Source organism: Dioscorea cayenensis, chromosome 4 (genome assembly GCF_009730915.1).
Source record: "Dioscorea cayenensis subsp. rotundata cultivar TDr96_F1 chromosome 4, TDr96_F1_v2_PseudoChromosome.rev07_lg8_w22 25.fasta, whole genome shotgun sequence".
Lineage (NCBI taxonomy): Eukaryota > Viridiplantae > Streptophyta > Magnoliopsida > Dioscoreales > Dioscoreaceae > Dioscorea > Dioscorea cayenensis.
Genome location: NC_052474.1, coordinates 17842255 through 17854076, shown reverse-complemented (window position 1 = coordinate 17854076; position 11822 = coordinate 17842255). Strand labels below are relative to the sequence as shown.

Genomic DNA, 11822 nt, shown 5'->3' with positions numbered 1-11822 from the left:
AATGTTAATTTTCCTCCTTCAAGATCAATTAGGGCCAACCAATATCCATGATGGCAAAATCCACCAAGAATCAATGGTGTCTCCACGTCTTCATCAATATCCATGATGACAAAATCCATCGGGAACACAAATTTGTCCACCTGAACAATCACATCCTCCGCAATCCCACGAGGCTTCCTTGTTGATCGATCCGCCAATTGTAAAATCATTCTCATAAGTCTAAGTTCATCTAGACCAAGCTTCAAATACATGGTATAGGGCATAACATTGATGATCGCACCTGAGTCTGCTAAGGCATTTTCATGAACTCCACCCTCAAGTACGCATGGAATTATGATGCTTCCCGGGTCTTTCAATTTTTATGGGAGCTTCTTCTCCAAAATGGCTGAACAATTCCACATGAGTGCAACTATGCTCTTTTCTTCAAGTTTGCTCTTTTTTGTAAGTAGTTCTTTTAAAAACTTGGCATACTTGGGCAATTGACTTAAAGCTTCCACTATCGGGATGTTTATGTGGAGTTGCTTGAAGATATTGATAAATTTTTTGAATTGAGCATCCTCCTTATCTTGCTTTAATCTGGCCGAATAAGGAATTGGAGGTTTGTATTCAAATGGCTTTGATGAACCCCTTGGTGGAATTTCCTTGTTTTTACCTTGCTTGCCTTTCTCAGTAACTTTCTCACCTATGTTGGGGTCTTCTGCTTTGGCTACCCCAGTTTCCTTGACATTTGGGTCAACTTCGATCCTTGTCTCAACATGTCTCCCTCTTCTATAGGAAATGGCCTTCAAGTGCTCTCTTGGGTTCTCCTCAGTGTTGATAGGAATACTGCCTGAAGGGACTGTATAAAAGCTTGAAGATTCTGTAAAATGGAGCCTATCTCATTGAACTATCAGGCATGTTGAACAAGCTGAGCATTCACCTTACTGAACTGAGTATCCATACTACTGGTTATGTTATTAAACCTTGACTCATTGTTAATCATGAACTTGGCGAGCTTGTCTTGAGTAGTGAATCTCTTCCCCAATATTGGTTTTTGCATTTAGGGAACCTTGTGGAGGTGGTGCAGCTTTTTGTTGTTGCCCCTGATTCCATGAAAACGTTTAGGTGGTATTTCCACCCCGGATTATAAGTTGGGCTGTAAGGGTTTCCTTGTGGCCTTTGTCCCCTAATATAATCAACATTCTAAATTGGGGCCACAGAGGAGCTAGCAATAGGATATTGGGCGACTCCATGCCCTCCACCACAAGTGCTACAACTCATCACTGACTCTGACTTCGAGCTACTACCCATGAGCATGTCTAGCTTCTGAGACAACACATCAACGCCGCAAGGGCATCATTGGTACTAACTTCATAAATTCCGGCCCCTTTTCGTGGTGCATCTTTTGAGGCCCAATGAGACTCATTGCTTGCTATTGATTCAAGGAGTTGCTCGGCTTCGTCGGGGTACTTGTTGCTAAGAGATCCACCCGCTGCGGCATTAATTAATTGATGAGTTGCATAGTTCAACCCGTTGTAGATGATCTGAAACCGCATCCAAGAAGCAAAGCCATGATGGGGGCATCTTCAAAGAATATCTTTGAATCTCTTATATGCTTCAAATAATGTTTCCGACTGTCCTTGCTTAAACGCTAAAATTACGTGCCTTAGCTTCGCCGCTTTGCTAGGAGGAAAGTATCTTCCAAAAAAAATTTCAACCATATCTTTCCATGTTTTGATCGATCCCAGTGGTAAGGATGAGAGCCACCCACATGCTCCATCTCTCAAATTGAATGGGAATAGTCACAGCTGGATCGCGTCGTCTGTCACCCCGTTTATCTTGAAAGTAGAACAGATTTGGAGAAAATGGGAAAGATGATCATGCCGATGGTACTGGGCTTGATTTCAAAATTGTTTGTGGCGATGGATGGTGCTTGAACACTGAATTCTTCACCTGTGAACTATGGCCTTTCATATTCGGATAAGGTTCATCTTTCCTCAGCTGTGATTATAGATTCTCTGTCCTCAATTTCAATATTTCATTCACTTCAACCTTCATCCACTTCTCTTAATCTTCGATGCAAGGTCCTTTCAATTTCACGGTTCGGTGCGACTGGGTTTGATGGATTCGCTCGTGTCATGCACTATACCTTGCAAAGTTAAGAAAGATACAACAAGTTAAGATAAAAAAAAAAGATAAATGAAAAGAAAAAAAGAAAAATAAAAAGAAAAAAATGGTTAGAGAAATAAGCTAGAAGTTTCCTAGAACTCCTTAATGTTCCAGGCAACGGCGCCAAAAACTTGATTGCTCGCCCTCAAGTGTATGGGATCGGCAAGTAATACACTATGAGTGACACAGGGGTCATATTCCATAGGGCTAAGGAGCTCCTATTACTCTTCCATCACCTATTATCTAACCTTACAATTTAAGCATCTTTTACTACTCTAACAAGTGCAATAATATAAACAACTTGCAAGAATAAACAGTACAGTCAACACAGGAGATCACAAGAGCAACAATGAGATACAGAGGCCTAGGGATGAGGATCCCCTTGAGTGGTCATCATGATAAATGGATGCATAGTAAAACCAATGCAGGGGTGATTTATATCGAAGGATCTCAAGATTAGTCCAATCCCAATTTCTCGGTGATTGAAAGCTAATCCCATATGAATGTCAATAGAGATCTCTCCCTAATCACATTCCTACCATCGCATTAGGTGTAGGGAAATCCAGCAATAAGGACACACTTACCCTAAGTCTATCCTTAAGATTCGGAGGGGCTACCGACATCCAATTTCTCGGCATGTCGATCCAAGAATACCCCTTCTAGCTCATTAATGATCTAGTACATGAGAGTAGGTCACATCTACATGTACAACTCAACAAAGAATTAAGGATCTCTCTGTTTTATAGTTCTAGACATGATGAACAATGAGCCAAGACATAAATCAACCCAATGCATTTCAAATAAAAGTATAGCATCCAAAATACATGATGAACCCCCCAAAGTTCACCTACATCCGGTGGCCTTCGGGGACTAGTGTTCCATCATACAAACAAGTATAACAAACTCAATAAAAAAAAGAAACAAATGCATAAGTGGCACTCCCTAGTCCGAACGATGATGAAGAAGAGCAATGCCTGCCGAATGATGCTTCCTCTAGCCCAATGAATGCCGAATGCTCCTCCTCCCTTTATGATGAAGCTATGCCCATTGAAGTTTAAGCCCGTGATCACCTCCAAGCCTCAAGCAAAGCTCTCTAAAGATGTCTTTCGTTCTCCTCCTTCTTCCTCCTAGGTGTTGGCTTCCCACAAAAGTCCATAAGAAAACCATCCAAATGCTCTCTTATACCCCCAAGCATACCCTCCAAGTGGAGGCTGTATGAGGCTAAAAAATGAGACTCCAAACTCCCCAAAAGCTATCCATACTAGGTCAATGAGGAGTTCTATGATGGCCTCATTGAGGCAGTATGAATCAAGCAAAACCACATCTTCTCTTGCTACAATGTTCATCACGGGGTCAATCCCGAACAACATTGAGGCGTATGGCTTGGATCAATTCCTGCCATGAAAATCATCCAGGTACTACAGTGGTTGCTACAGTGCCTTGCTACATTACCACTGCTACAACACTCCGGCTACATTAATCTGCTACATTAAATACGCTGCAGTACCATGACCTAGTTTTTTTCTCTTTTTTTGCCTAAATCATATCTCCGTGTTTTCCATGGCGTTTTCATGCCCTGTGAAGCAAATAATATGCGATTAAGCATAAAACAGGCATCAATCTTTATAAAAGTGCATGCTAACAATAAGAAATACATATATTAAAATACATACATTTAGACACTTATCATAGATGGTACCTTCTCCTCTAAACCAAGCATCATCACCCCTTCGTTCTCCATTTCTTGGTCTAGCAACCGCGCGTACGGGTCCGAATTCAACATTTCCTGCACATATTCATCGATTAGTTCATTGGTAGTGTCAAGAAAATAAAGAGTACCATCAAAGTCGAGAGAATGTCGTATGGCTTCGGTGAGGCAATATGTGAGCTTGTCATCTCCAACCCTCAGTGTCAACTCCCCACCGTCCATGTCGACAACTGCCTTGGAAGTGCACAAGAATGGCCTCCTAAGTATTAAAGGAATATATGCATCCTTATCTTCATCCAACACTACAAAGTCTACAGGAAATATGTACTTGTCCACCTTGACAAGTATGTTTTCAATGATGCCCCTCAGATGTCTCACTGTTCGGTCCACCAATTGCAATGTCATCCGAGTGGACCTAGGCTCTCCCAAGCCTAGCTTCTAAAAGAATGAGTATTTCATGACATTGATACTATCCCCCGAATCTGCCAATGCCATCTCTTCATCGAAATTGCCAATATTGCACGGAATCACAAAGCTTCCGGGGTCTTTCTTCTTGTGTAGATATAACCCTTTGGTCCAAGAGATAGACCCCTAGTCACAATTAAGCCCCATATACTAAATTCCACTTCAACACTTCACTCTGTCGCTCGCGTAACTAAACCCAAGCGGAGTTCATCCTTTAGCACTTTACTCTATTATGACCACAAAGAACTCTAGGAAATGGAGGTAGGATAAATCACATCAGTGGGGAAAGGGGACGATCCCTACCTCTCGACTCACTCTCTTAACCCTCTCTAATCTAGCATTGTCTAACCCTCATGGTGTGTAACTCATCCAAAAAGGCTACCAAGATGGACTCTCAACCCTAGTGTCACTCTTAAGGAGAAATCATTCAACAAGCATTCAAGATTGGAATTCAATTAAAAACATCAATTAAGGAAAGCATAATAAAAGGTCAATGAAACAATAACATCCTAGGGTTTACAAAATCGAAGTACCCACTAGGGGGTTTAGCTCTCCACGGAGCAAGATACAATCAATAATGAAATCAAAAGTAAAAATAAGTAATCCATAGGAAAACACCCTCGGTATTCGCGTCGATGGTCTTGTGGAGTAGCCTCTTCTTCTCCAAAGGTCCCCTTGTCTGTCCTAGGGCACACCTCGCCGCATCGGTGTCAAATCCGTAGGACCACTCCAAAGACTTGCCAAAAACCTCCGAAAAATGGAGAAAAGTTGGAGAGAAGGTGGAAGATTCTCCTCAAAATTGGGCTGAATCGTGGCTTAAATAGGGCTGAAATCGGGCATCCACACGCCCCTATGGATTCTCCTCATGGGCTTGTGGAATTTCCACATGGGACGTGGGGAATTTCCACACGCCCCTGTGGATTCTCTAGAAACCTAATTTTTTCCTGGCTTTGAACAGTAACTGCTACAATATATTTGACAAGGTCCCCTTGCGTATATCCCGCAAGTGCACGGGTTTGTCGAAGTAATAATCCCGGGTGAGTAGGGAGTAAAGAGACTTAATTCGATTCTTAGCTATGTGGAATATCAACAATGATAAGTGTGACAATGATTCAATTCTCAACAATTAAAAGCAACAAGTAAGAGAGCCAAAGTAAGGAGGAGGTAAGGCAATAGATAAAGATGGGGTACTCGGATAATGCTGCACCTAGGATAATCGCTTCAAGTGCAATAACTCTCTATTATGCTTCCTAATCAATGCAATGGTGAGTCATGGAAATCCTTACATACATAGTCCCAAATCTAAGGTCAACTATGCCTAACTCTATTCATGTCCCGGAGTAGAGATTAAATAACCTCTCAACCTCGCACTCGAATAAAGTTGCAATGAGCTCTAGGGATTCCAGGTGATAAATCTCTTCGTAATTATAGACCTAACCCTTTGGTCTAGGCGGAAGGTCCCTAACCACAATTAAGCCCTAGATACTAAGATCCCCTCAACGCTTCACTCCGTTGCACGCGCAACTAAGCCCCAGCGAAGATTCATCCCTTAAACCATTCACTCTATTATGGCCGCAAAGAACTCGAGGAACGGAGGTAGAATCTATCACGTCAAAGGGAAAAGGGGACGCTCCTGTACCTTTCGACTCACCCTCTCAACCCTCTCCAACCTAGCTTTGTCTAACGCTCGTGGTGTGTCACTCACTCACAAGGTTACCAACAAGAACTCTCAACCCTAGTGTCACTCTAGGGGAAATGTTCATACAATCAAGCATTCAAGGTTGGAACTTACAATAAACATCAATTTATTGAAAGCATAATAAAGAAGTTCAATGAAACGAATACATCCTAGGGTTCACAATCACCCAAGTACCCACTAGGGGTTTAGCTCTCCATGGAGCTAAGTACAATCAAAGAAATCGAATGTAAAAGCAATGAATCCATAAAGAAACACCCTCGATGGTCGTGTCGATGGTCTTGTGGAGAGTCCTCTACTCGTCGCAAGGGATCCTTTGTCCGGCCTAGGATACACCTCGCCGGATCGGTGCCGACGAAAGCTCTCCCAATAACCTTCTTCCAAACGACGCGTGATGTCGGAGCCGTAGGACCTCTCCAAAAATGTAGCCAATATCCCTCAAAACCCTAGCCGAAGCCCTCTCTCAAGTTGGGGAAAAGATGGAGAAAAGAATACCAAAATCGGGGCTGAATCGGCTTTAAATAAGGCTGGAATCAGGCGACTCCACGGGCATGGACGGTACACGCGCCCGTGCGGAATTTCCACACGCCCGTGGATAATTTCCACACGCCTGTGGATTCTCTGCTTCTCCGATTTCTGCAGCGTGAATGTGTCGCTACAAGACATGCCGCATTGTTCTTCTACGCCTTCGACCAATAACTTCCCAATTCCATATTTTCATCGGGGTAACGCAAACGGGCACACGTTTATGTCGTGAATCACTTGCTTCTTCAATGATATACATGTTGGTGGAGCTCTTGTTCTTATTTGCATAAGTCGAAATGCTCGAGTGTGACTCGCCTTTTGTGCCCCTCCAAATGGATGTGCTCACTCGAATGCGAGGAGGTTGGCACACACTCTAGCATCTCACACCGACCTATGTCTTCGAGTTTGACCCTTTAGCAAGATTTCCTCCAAAAATTGGTGCATTATGATCCACATTAGCCTATTTCCTTCATACTCAGCCTCACAACCCTACCCGCATAAAAAGTAACATAAAAAACACATATTAGTGTAAAAACCCTCGAGAAAAAGTAATGCTCAACATAAGGAATGAACACTTCGCATTCATATCGCACAAGCACTTATCAAACTCCCCCACACTTAAGCTTTTGCTTGTCCACAAGCAAACATTAAAACATTCTGTGCATCAATGAAGAAAATATTGAAAGTGCTTGGCCTTAGGTTCACCCAGGCATACAAAGAAAGTATTCTACGAGTAAGGAAAATTTCAACACTAAACACGAAAAATCAATGCTCTAGCTAAAAACTTGAATAAAAAAAAAAGACAACAAACCCAAATTTCGTGTATGTGTGTGAACTCACTCAAAACAACCCAAAATATACTCCTCAAAGTTCTAAGTACAAAGGACTTATTTATCTACAAAAGTGACAAAAATTTTAAAAGATGGTAGTAGCTTCACACATCCTCTAAGGTAGCCCTTTCCAAAGCGGCCGCTAAGGTGGCTTTCACACTTTCGAGGTGGTAGATCTTTCTACCCGAGTGGTAGCTTTCACTCATCCTATGAGATACCTCTTTCTCTCATTAGGGCATAACTAGTATCCGACTTGTGAGAGTAGCTTCATACTTCATAGGTGGTAGCTCTTTCCACCCAACAAATACAAATATACAATAAAAACTATTTTTGTTCCTTCTTTTTCATTAATTATTGAATTTAGCAAAAAGAAGTAAACCTAACTAGTCCCTTTAACATCGAACATGAGTTTCCAATAGAGTTCAGAGAGTGAGTAGTGCATTAAGTGTAAATCGGGTAAAAATTCCTAAGCATTCAAGCAAGAACTAGAGCATGAAAACATTCAATGTTAACAATTCTCTTAGACTTAAGAATACAATCATTGCAACTAAGGTTAACCGCCATTGGCTATGTGAGCATATATCAATCAAAAACAATAGAAAAGATGTACGCATTATGAAACCCCCACACACACACACTTAAGTTGTACATTGTCCTCAATGTACACATGCAAGCTCATTCAAAATATACCATTCAAAAATAGATGTGGGAGAAGCAATCAAAACAATACTCCCCTGACTCCTAGTGTTGCGTTTGATGAAGCTAATTCATTGGGAGTAGTGTTCCAACGGGTTGTGAAGCTCACACGGCCAAGTGCGGAAGCACCTTGGCCGTGCCCATGGCTAAGTCTCAATTCCCAAGATGACAAGACCATCTGCACGCATACACGAGGGGGTTCAATAAAGCTCAAGAAAAACAAAATAACTCGAGTGTATATAAAAGATGAAGCAATGAATACAACTCGATAAATGCAACATAACATAAACTCAGAAGGAAAAATCCTTTCTGAGTGAACAAGTCTAAAAACAAGAAAATAGAATAAAGTAAAATGCACGAAAGTAAAAGAAAGGTCAAGTGTCAGAGTCGCTCTTGGGCTTCGCTGCTACTGCGGCTGCTGAAGGGAAATATAGTGGGTCCTCCGGTGTTGGGGTCGAGGATGGAGGTGATGGAGGAACTGACGGGGCCTGAAGGGTCCTCGGCTACAGGACAAATGATGAGGCAATGTCTCGCTCTAGGATCTGCTGTAATATGGCGAAATGTGCCATGAACTCTATGTACTGAGTGGCCTGCATAGCCCTAATCTTGGCAACCTCGGCTCGGACAACTCCTATAGCATTCTCGAGCCTCTCAAAGCGATCATTGGCTCGAGATGGTGAAAACATACGCACTGGGGGTGGTTCCTCGGCCGCTGTAGATGCCTCGGTCTCCATCGATGCTGGCTGAGGCTCGAAGGCGGGCTGAGATGCTCCGGCTTCATCACCTTCATCCTCAGCTATCTCTAGGGCTAGTAGGACTAAAGCAAAAACCCCTGTCTAAACCCTACGGACCATGCCCATCAACCGCATCTTCTCTAGACCCATGGGAGCGGTTACACTCGTCTTCTCGGCACCGCGAATCCAATCCAAGAGACCCATGCCCAACACTAATCTCATAATGTAAGGGCCCAAGAAGATCGCTCCCAGTATAGCATACTGTCTCTGATGTCTGATGTAATCAGCCAGGATGTGCCCTAAGTGGATCGGCAGCACGCCTACCATCAAGTACAAGTACAAAGCAGCCTCCCGACGGCTCAAGACACCAAGATCGCCACTGCGGGACCATTCACCCGACCTACTCATGATGGCGCAAAATATCTCGTATGCGTAGGTCGAGAAAGGCACGTGGCCTTGATACCCCTCAGCCAGACCAACCTTTGACCACATAGCACTCAAGAAGCTCTCTCGCAGGTCAAGGTTCCGTGATAATCGTGAGGGCAACTATGTATACTCCTCTATATCTGTGAATGCCTCCTCATATAGGCTATGGTGGCGTCCAAATACTCTAAACTGAATGGTGCCCAAATTGTCGAAGCTCACATACGCTCAATCAAACTCGAACGAGGAGAGTACCTCCAATGTAAACTCTCAGATGGCTGGCTCTTTAATAGTCAGCAACTGCCGCCAACCGCCTTCTGAAACTAGATCCTCGATCTCATCGGCGAACTCATCACCTTGCCGAGATCCCGCAGAGATAGTAGCGCCCGTAAATCGAGTCTGCTCCCTAAACGGAGTCTCAAGCAATCGCTCATAACGGACCTCGATGTTCGGGAATCACAAATCGCATGCCCTCGGGCCTCGGGAGGATGACTCACGTGGCCTCTTATCGCCTGCTTTCTTTGACCTAGGTGCCATGATCCGCAAAAATTTAAACAAAAATTTGGTCAAACAAGTTGAGAAAACAATATTGCAGAAATCCACACGGTTGTGTGGAATTTCCACACGCCCATGTGGATCCACGGGGCGTGAGAACCGCACGTCCATGCATCAACAATCCAAAAATACAACTTAATAATACTTCTAACTTCGTCCTAAACATAAATCATTGTTCCAATTGAAGAAATGAAGCATTATTAACTAGATTAATCGATAGAAATCATTAATTGACGAAGAAGATGATGAAAAGGGATTTACCGACGAGGAGAAGTAAGAAAATAAAGAGCCGGCCGGAAAACTTCGCTAAAATCCCACCAAACTGGTGCTATGGACTCGGAGAGTACTGTGAGAGTGTTTTCAATTGAAAAGGAGTCATGAAGAGGAAGAGGAACCATCCTCTTTTAAACAGAACTCGCGACTTTTGGAGTTCTGTGCATCCACACAGGCGTGTTGAAATTCCCCCACGCCCTGCGTGCCTCACTTCAAAAGCTCCACAGTGCGCACGCACGCCTGGCGCGCCCGGAAAAAAACTCTCACCGACTTAGAATGATCTCACACGGGCGTGTGGAAAATATCCACGTCCGTGCGCCGGATCCAGAGGGGCAGACGCACGCCCCTGTGGCTTCCCTGGACATCCGAGAATAATATCAAGTCATCCACACGCCCTGCGCGGAAATTCCACACGCGTGGACATTCACATGCCCAACTCACGTGGGCAGCCCACATGCCCCTGTGTTTTCTCGGGATGGAGGTAGCAACCGCAGAGTTTCTCGCGACCGGGCGCGTGAAATTACCCACGCCTGCTGTGTGGTTCACAAGGTCATCCACGTGGGCGAGACCACGCCCTGCGTGCTCTCGGGAAAATCCGCCCAACTTGCAGGAATTCACGTGCCCGGTGACAAAATTACCCACGCGCAGCGCCAGCAGATGGTCATCTACGAGGCAGCCGCACGCCTGCGCCTTCTCCTCCGATGAGCTCACAAGAGACATCCACGGCGCGAAAAATTCCACACGCCCGTGCTTTTCTCCGGGATGACTTAGAGAAAAACCCCGCAGTTCTCGCAAAATATTCTGAACATGTTTACACACTCAAAGCCTGCCCTAGTATCCAAAATTTACCAGATAAAAACATGAAATAAAACTCAAACGACCAACCTTCGCCAATTCTTCATAAAACACACGATGAATTTGAAAAACCCACAATAAAATTGCAGCACAAACATCTAAACATTAAAAACACCAACACTTAACAGCTTTATTCATGTAACAAACTAAACTAAAAAGTAAGAAAAAGCAAGAAACACTTGGGTTGCCTCCCAAAAGCGCTTTGTTTAACGTCACTAAGCTTGACGTATCTTTCTTACCCTCGCAGGGGTTCATGAATGAAGGTTGCCCTCTTACCCATGGCTTGAAAGCATGGTGAGCAAAGTCTCTTGAGGGTAGAGGGTATACAATCGGGCTTCTAGCACCACCTAGCAAATGGTTCGTCCCAACTTCCTTGGCTCCTTTACGCCTCCAACAGCCTTGGAGCCGCTTTCGTGGCGTCTTCCGAGCCCCTCTTCATTTTCTCGAGCACTTTCTTCAAGATCCCCGGGTAGATGTTTCCTCCAATCGAACCTAGCATCATTACTTCTTCATTGCTCTCTCTTGGTCGAACAAACCTTCATACGGATCCGGGTTGAACATTTCCTGCATATATTCATCAACAATTTTCATCGAAGAGTGTCTAGAAATGTATAGAGTATCATCAAAATCGAGAGAATGTTGTATGGCTTCAGCAAGGCGGTATGTGAGCTTATCGTCTCCAACTCTCAATGTGAGCTCCCCGTCCATTCATATCAATCAATGCTTTGAAGTCCACAAGAACGGTCTCCCAAGTATCAAGGGTACATCTCGCATCCTCATCGACATCTAGCACTACAAAGTCAATCGAAAAATGTACTTGTCCACCTTGACAAGCATCGCTCTTCAATGATGCCTTCTCGGATGTCATCACCGCTCGGGTCCGCCAATTGTAAAGTCATCCGAGTAGGCCTAGG

At 43.9% G+C, this 11822-nt stretch overlaps 1 non-coding gene across 1 annotated transcript; it reads left to right on the top strand.

Moving 5' to 3' along the window:
* Positions 1 to 1545: 1545 nt before the first annotated feature.
* Positions 1546 to 1652, top strand: LOC120259642. The gene has a single exon (XR_005536199.1). It is a non-coding gene; the product is annotated as a small nucleolar RNA R71 (small nucleolar RNA).
* The last annotated feature ends 10170 nt before the right edge of the window (positions 1653 to 11822 follow it).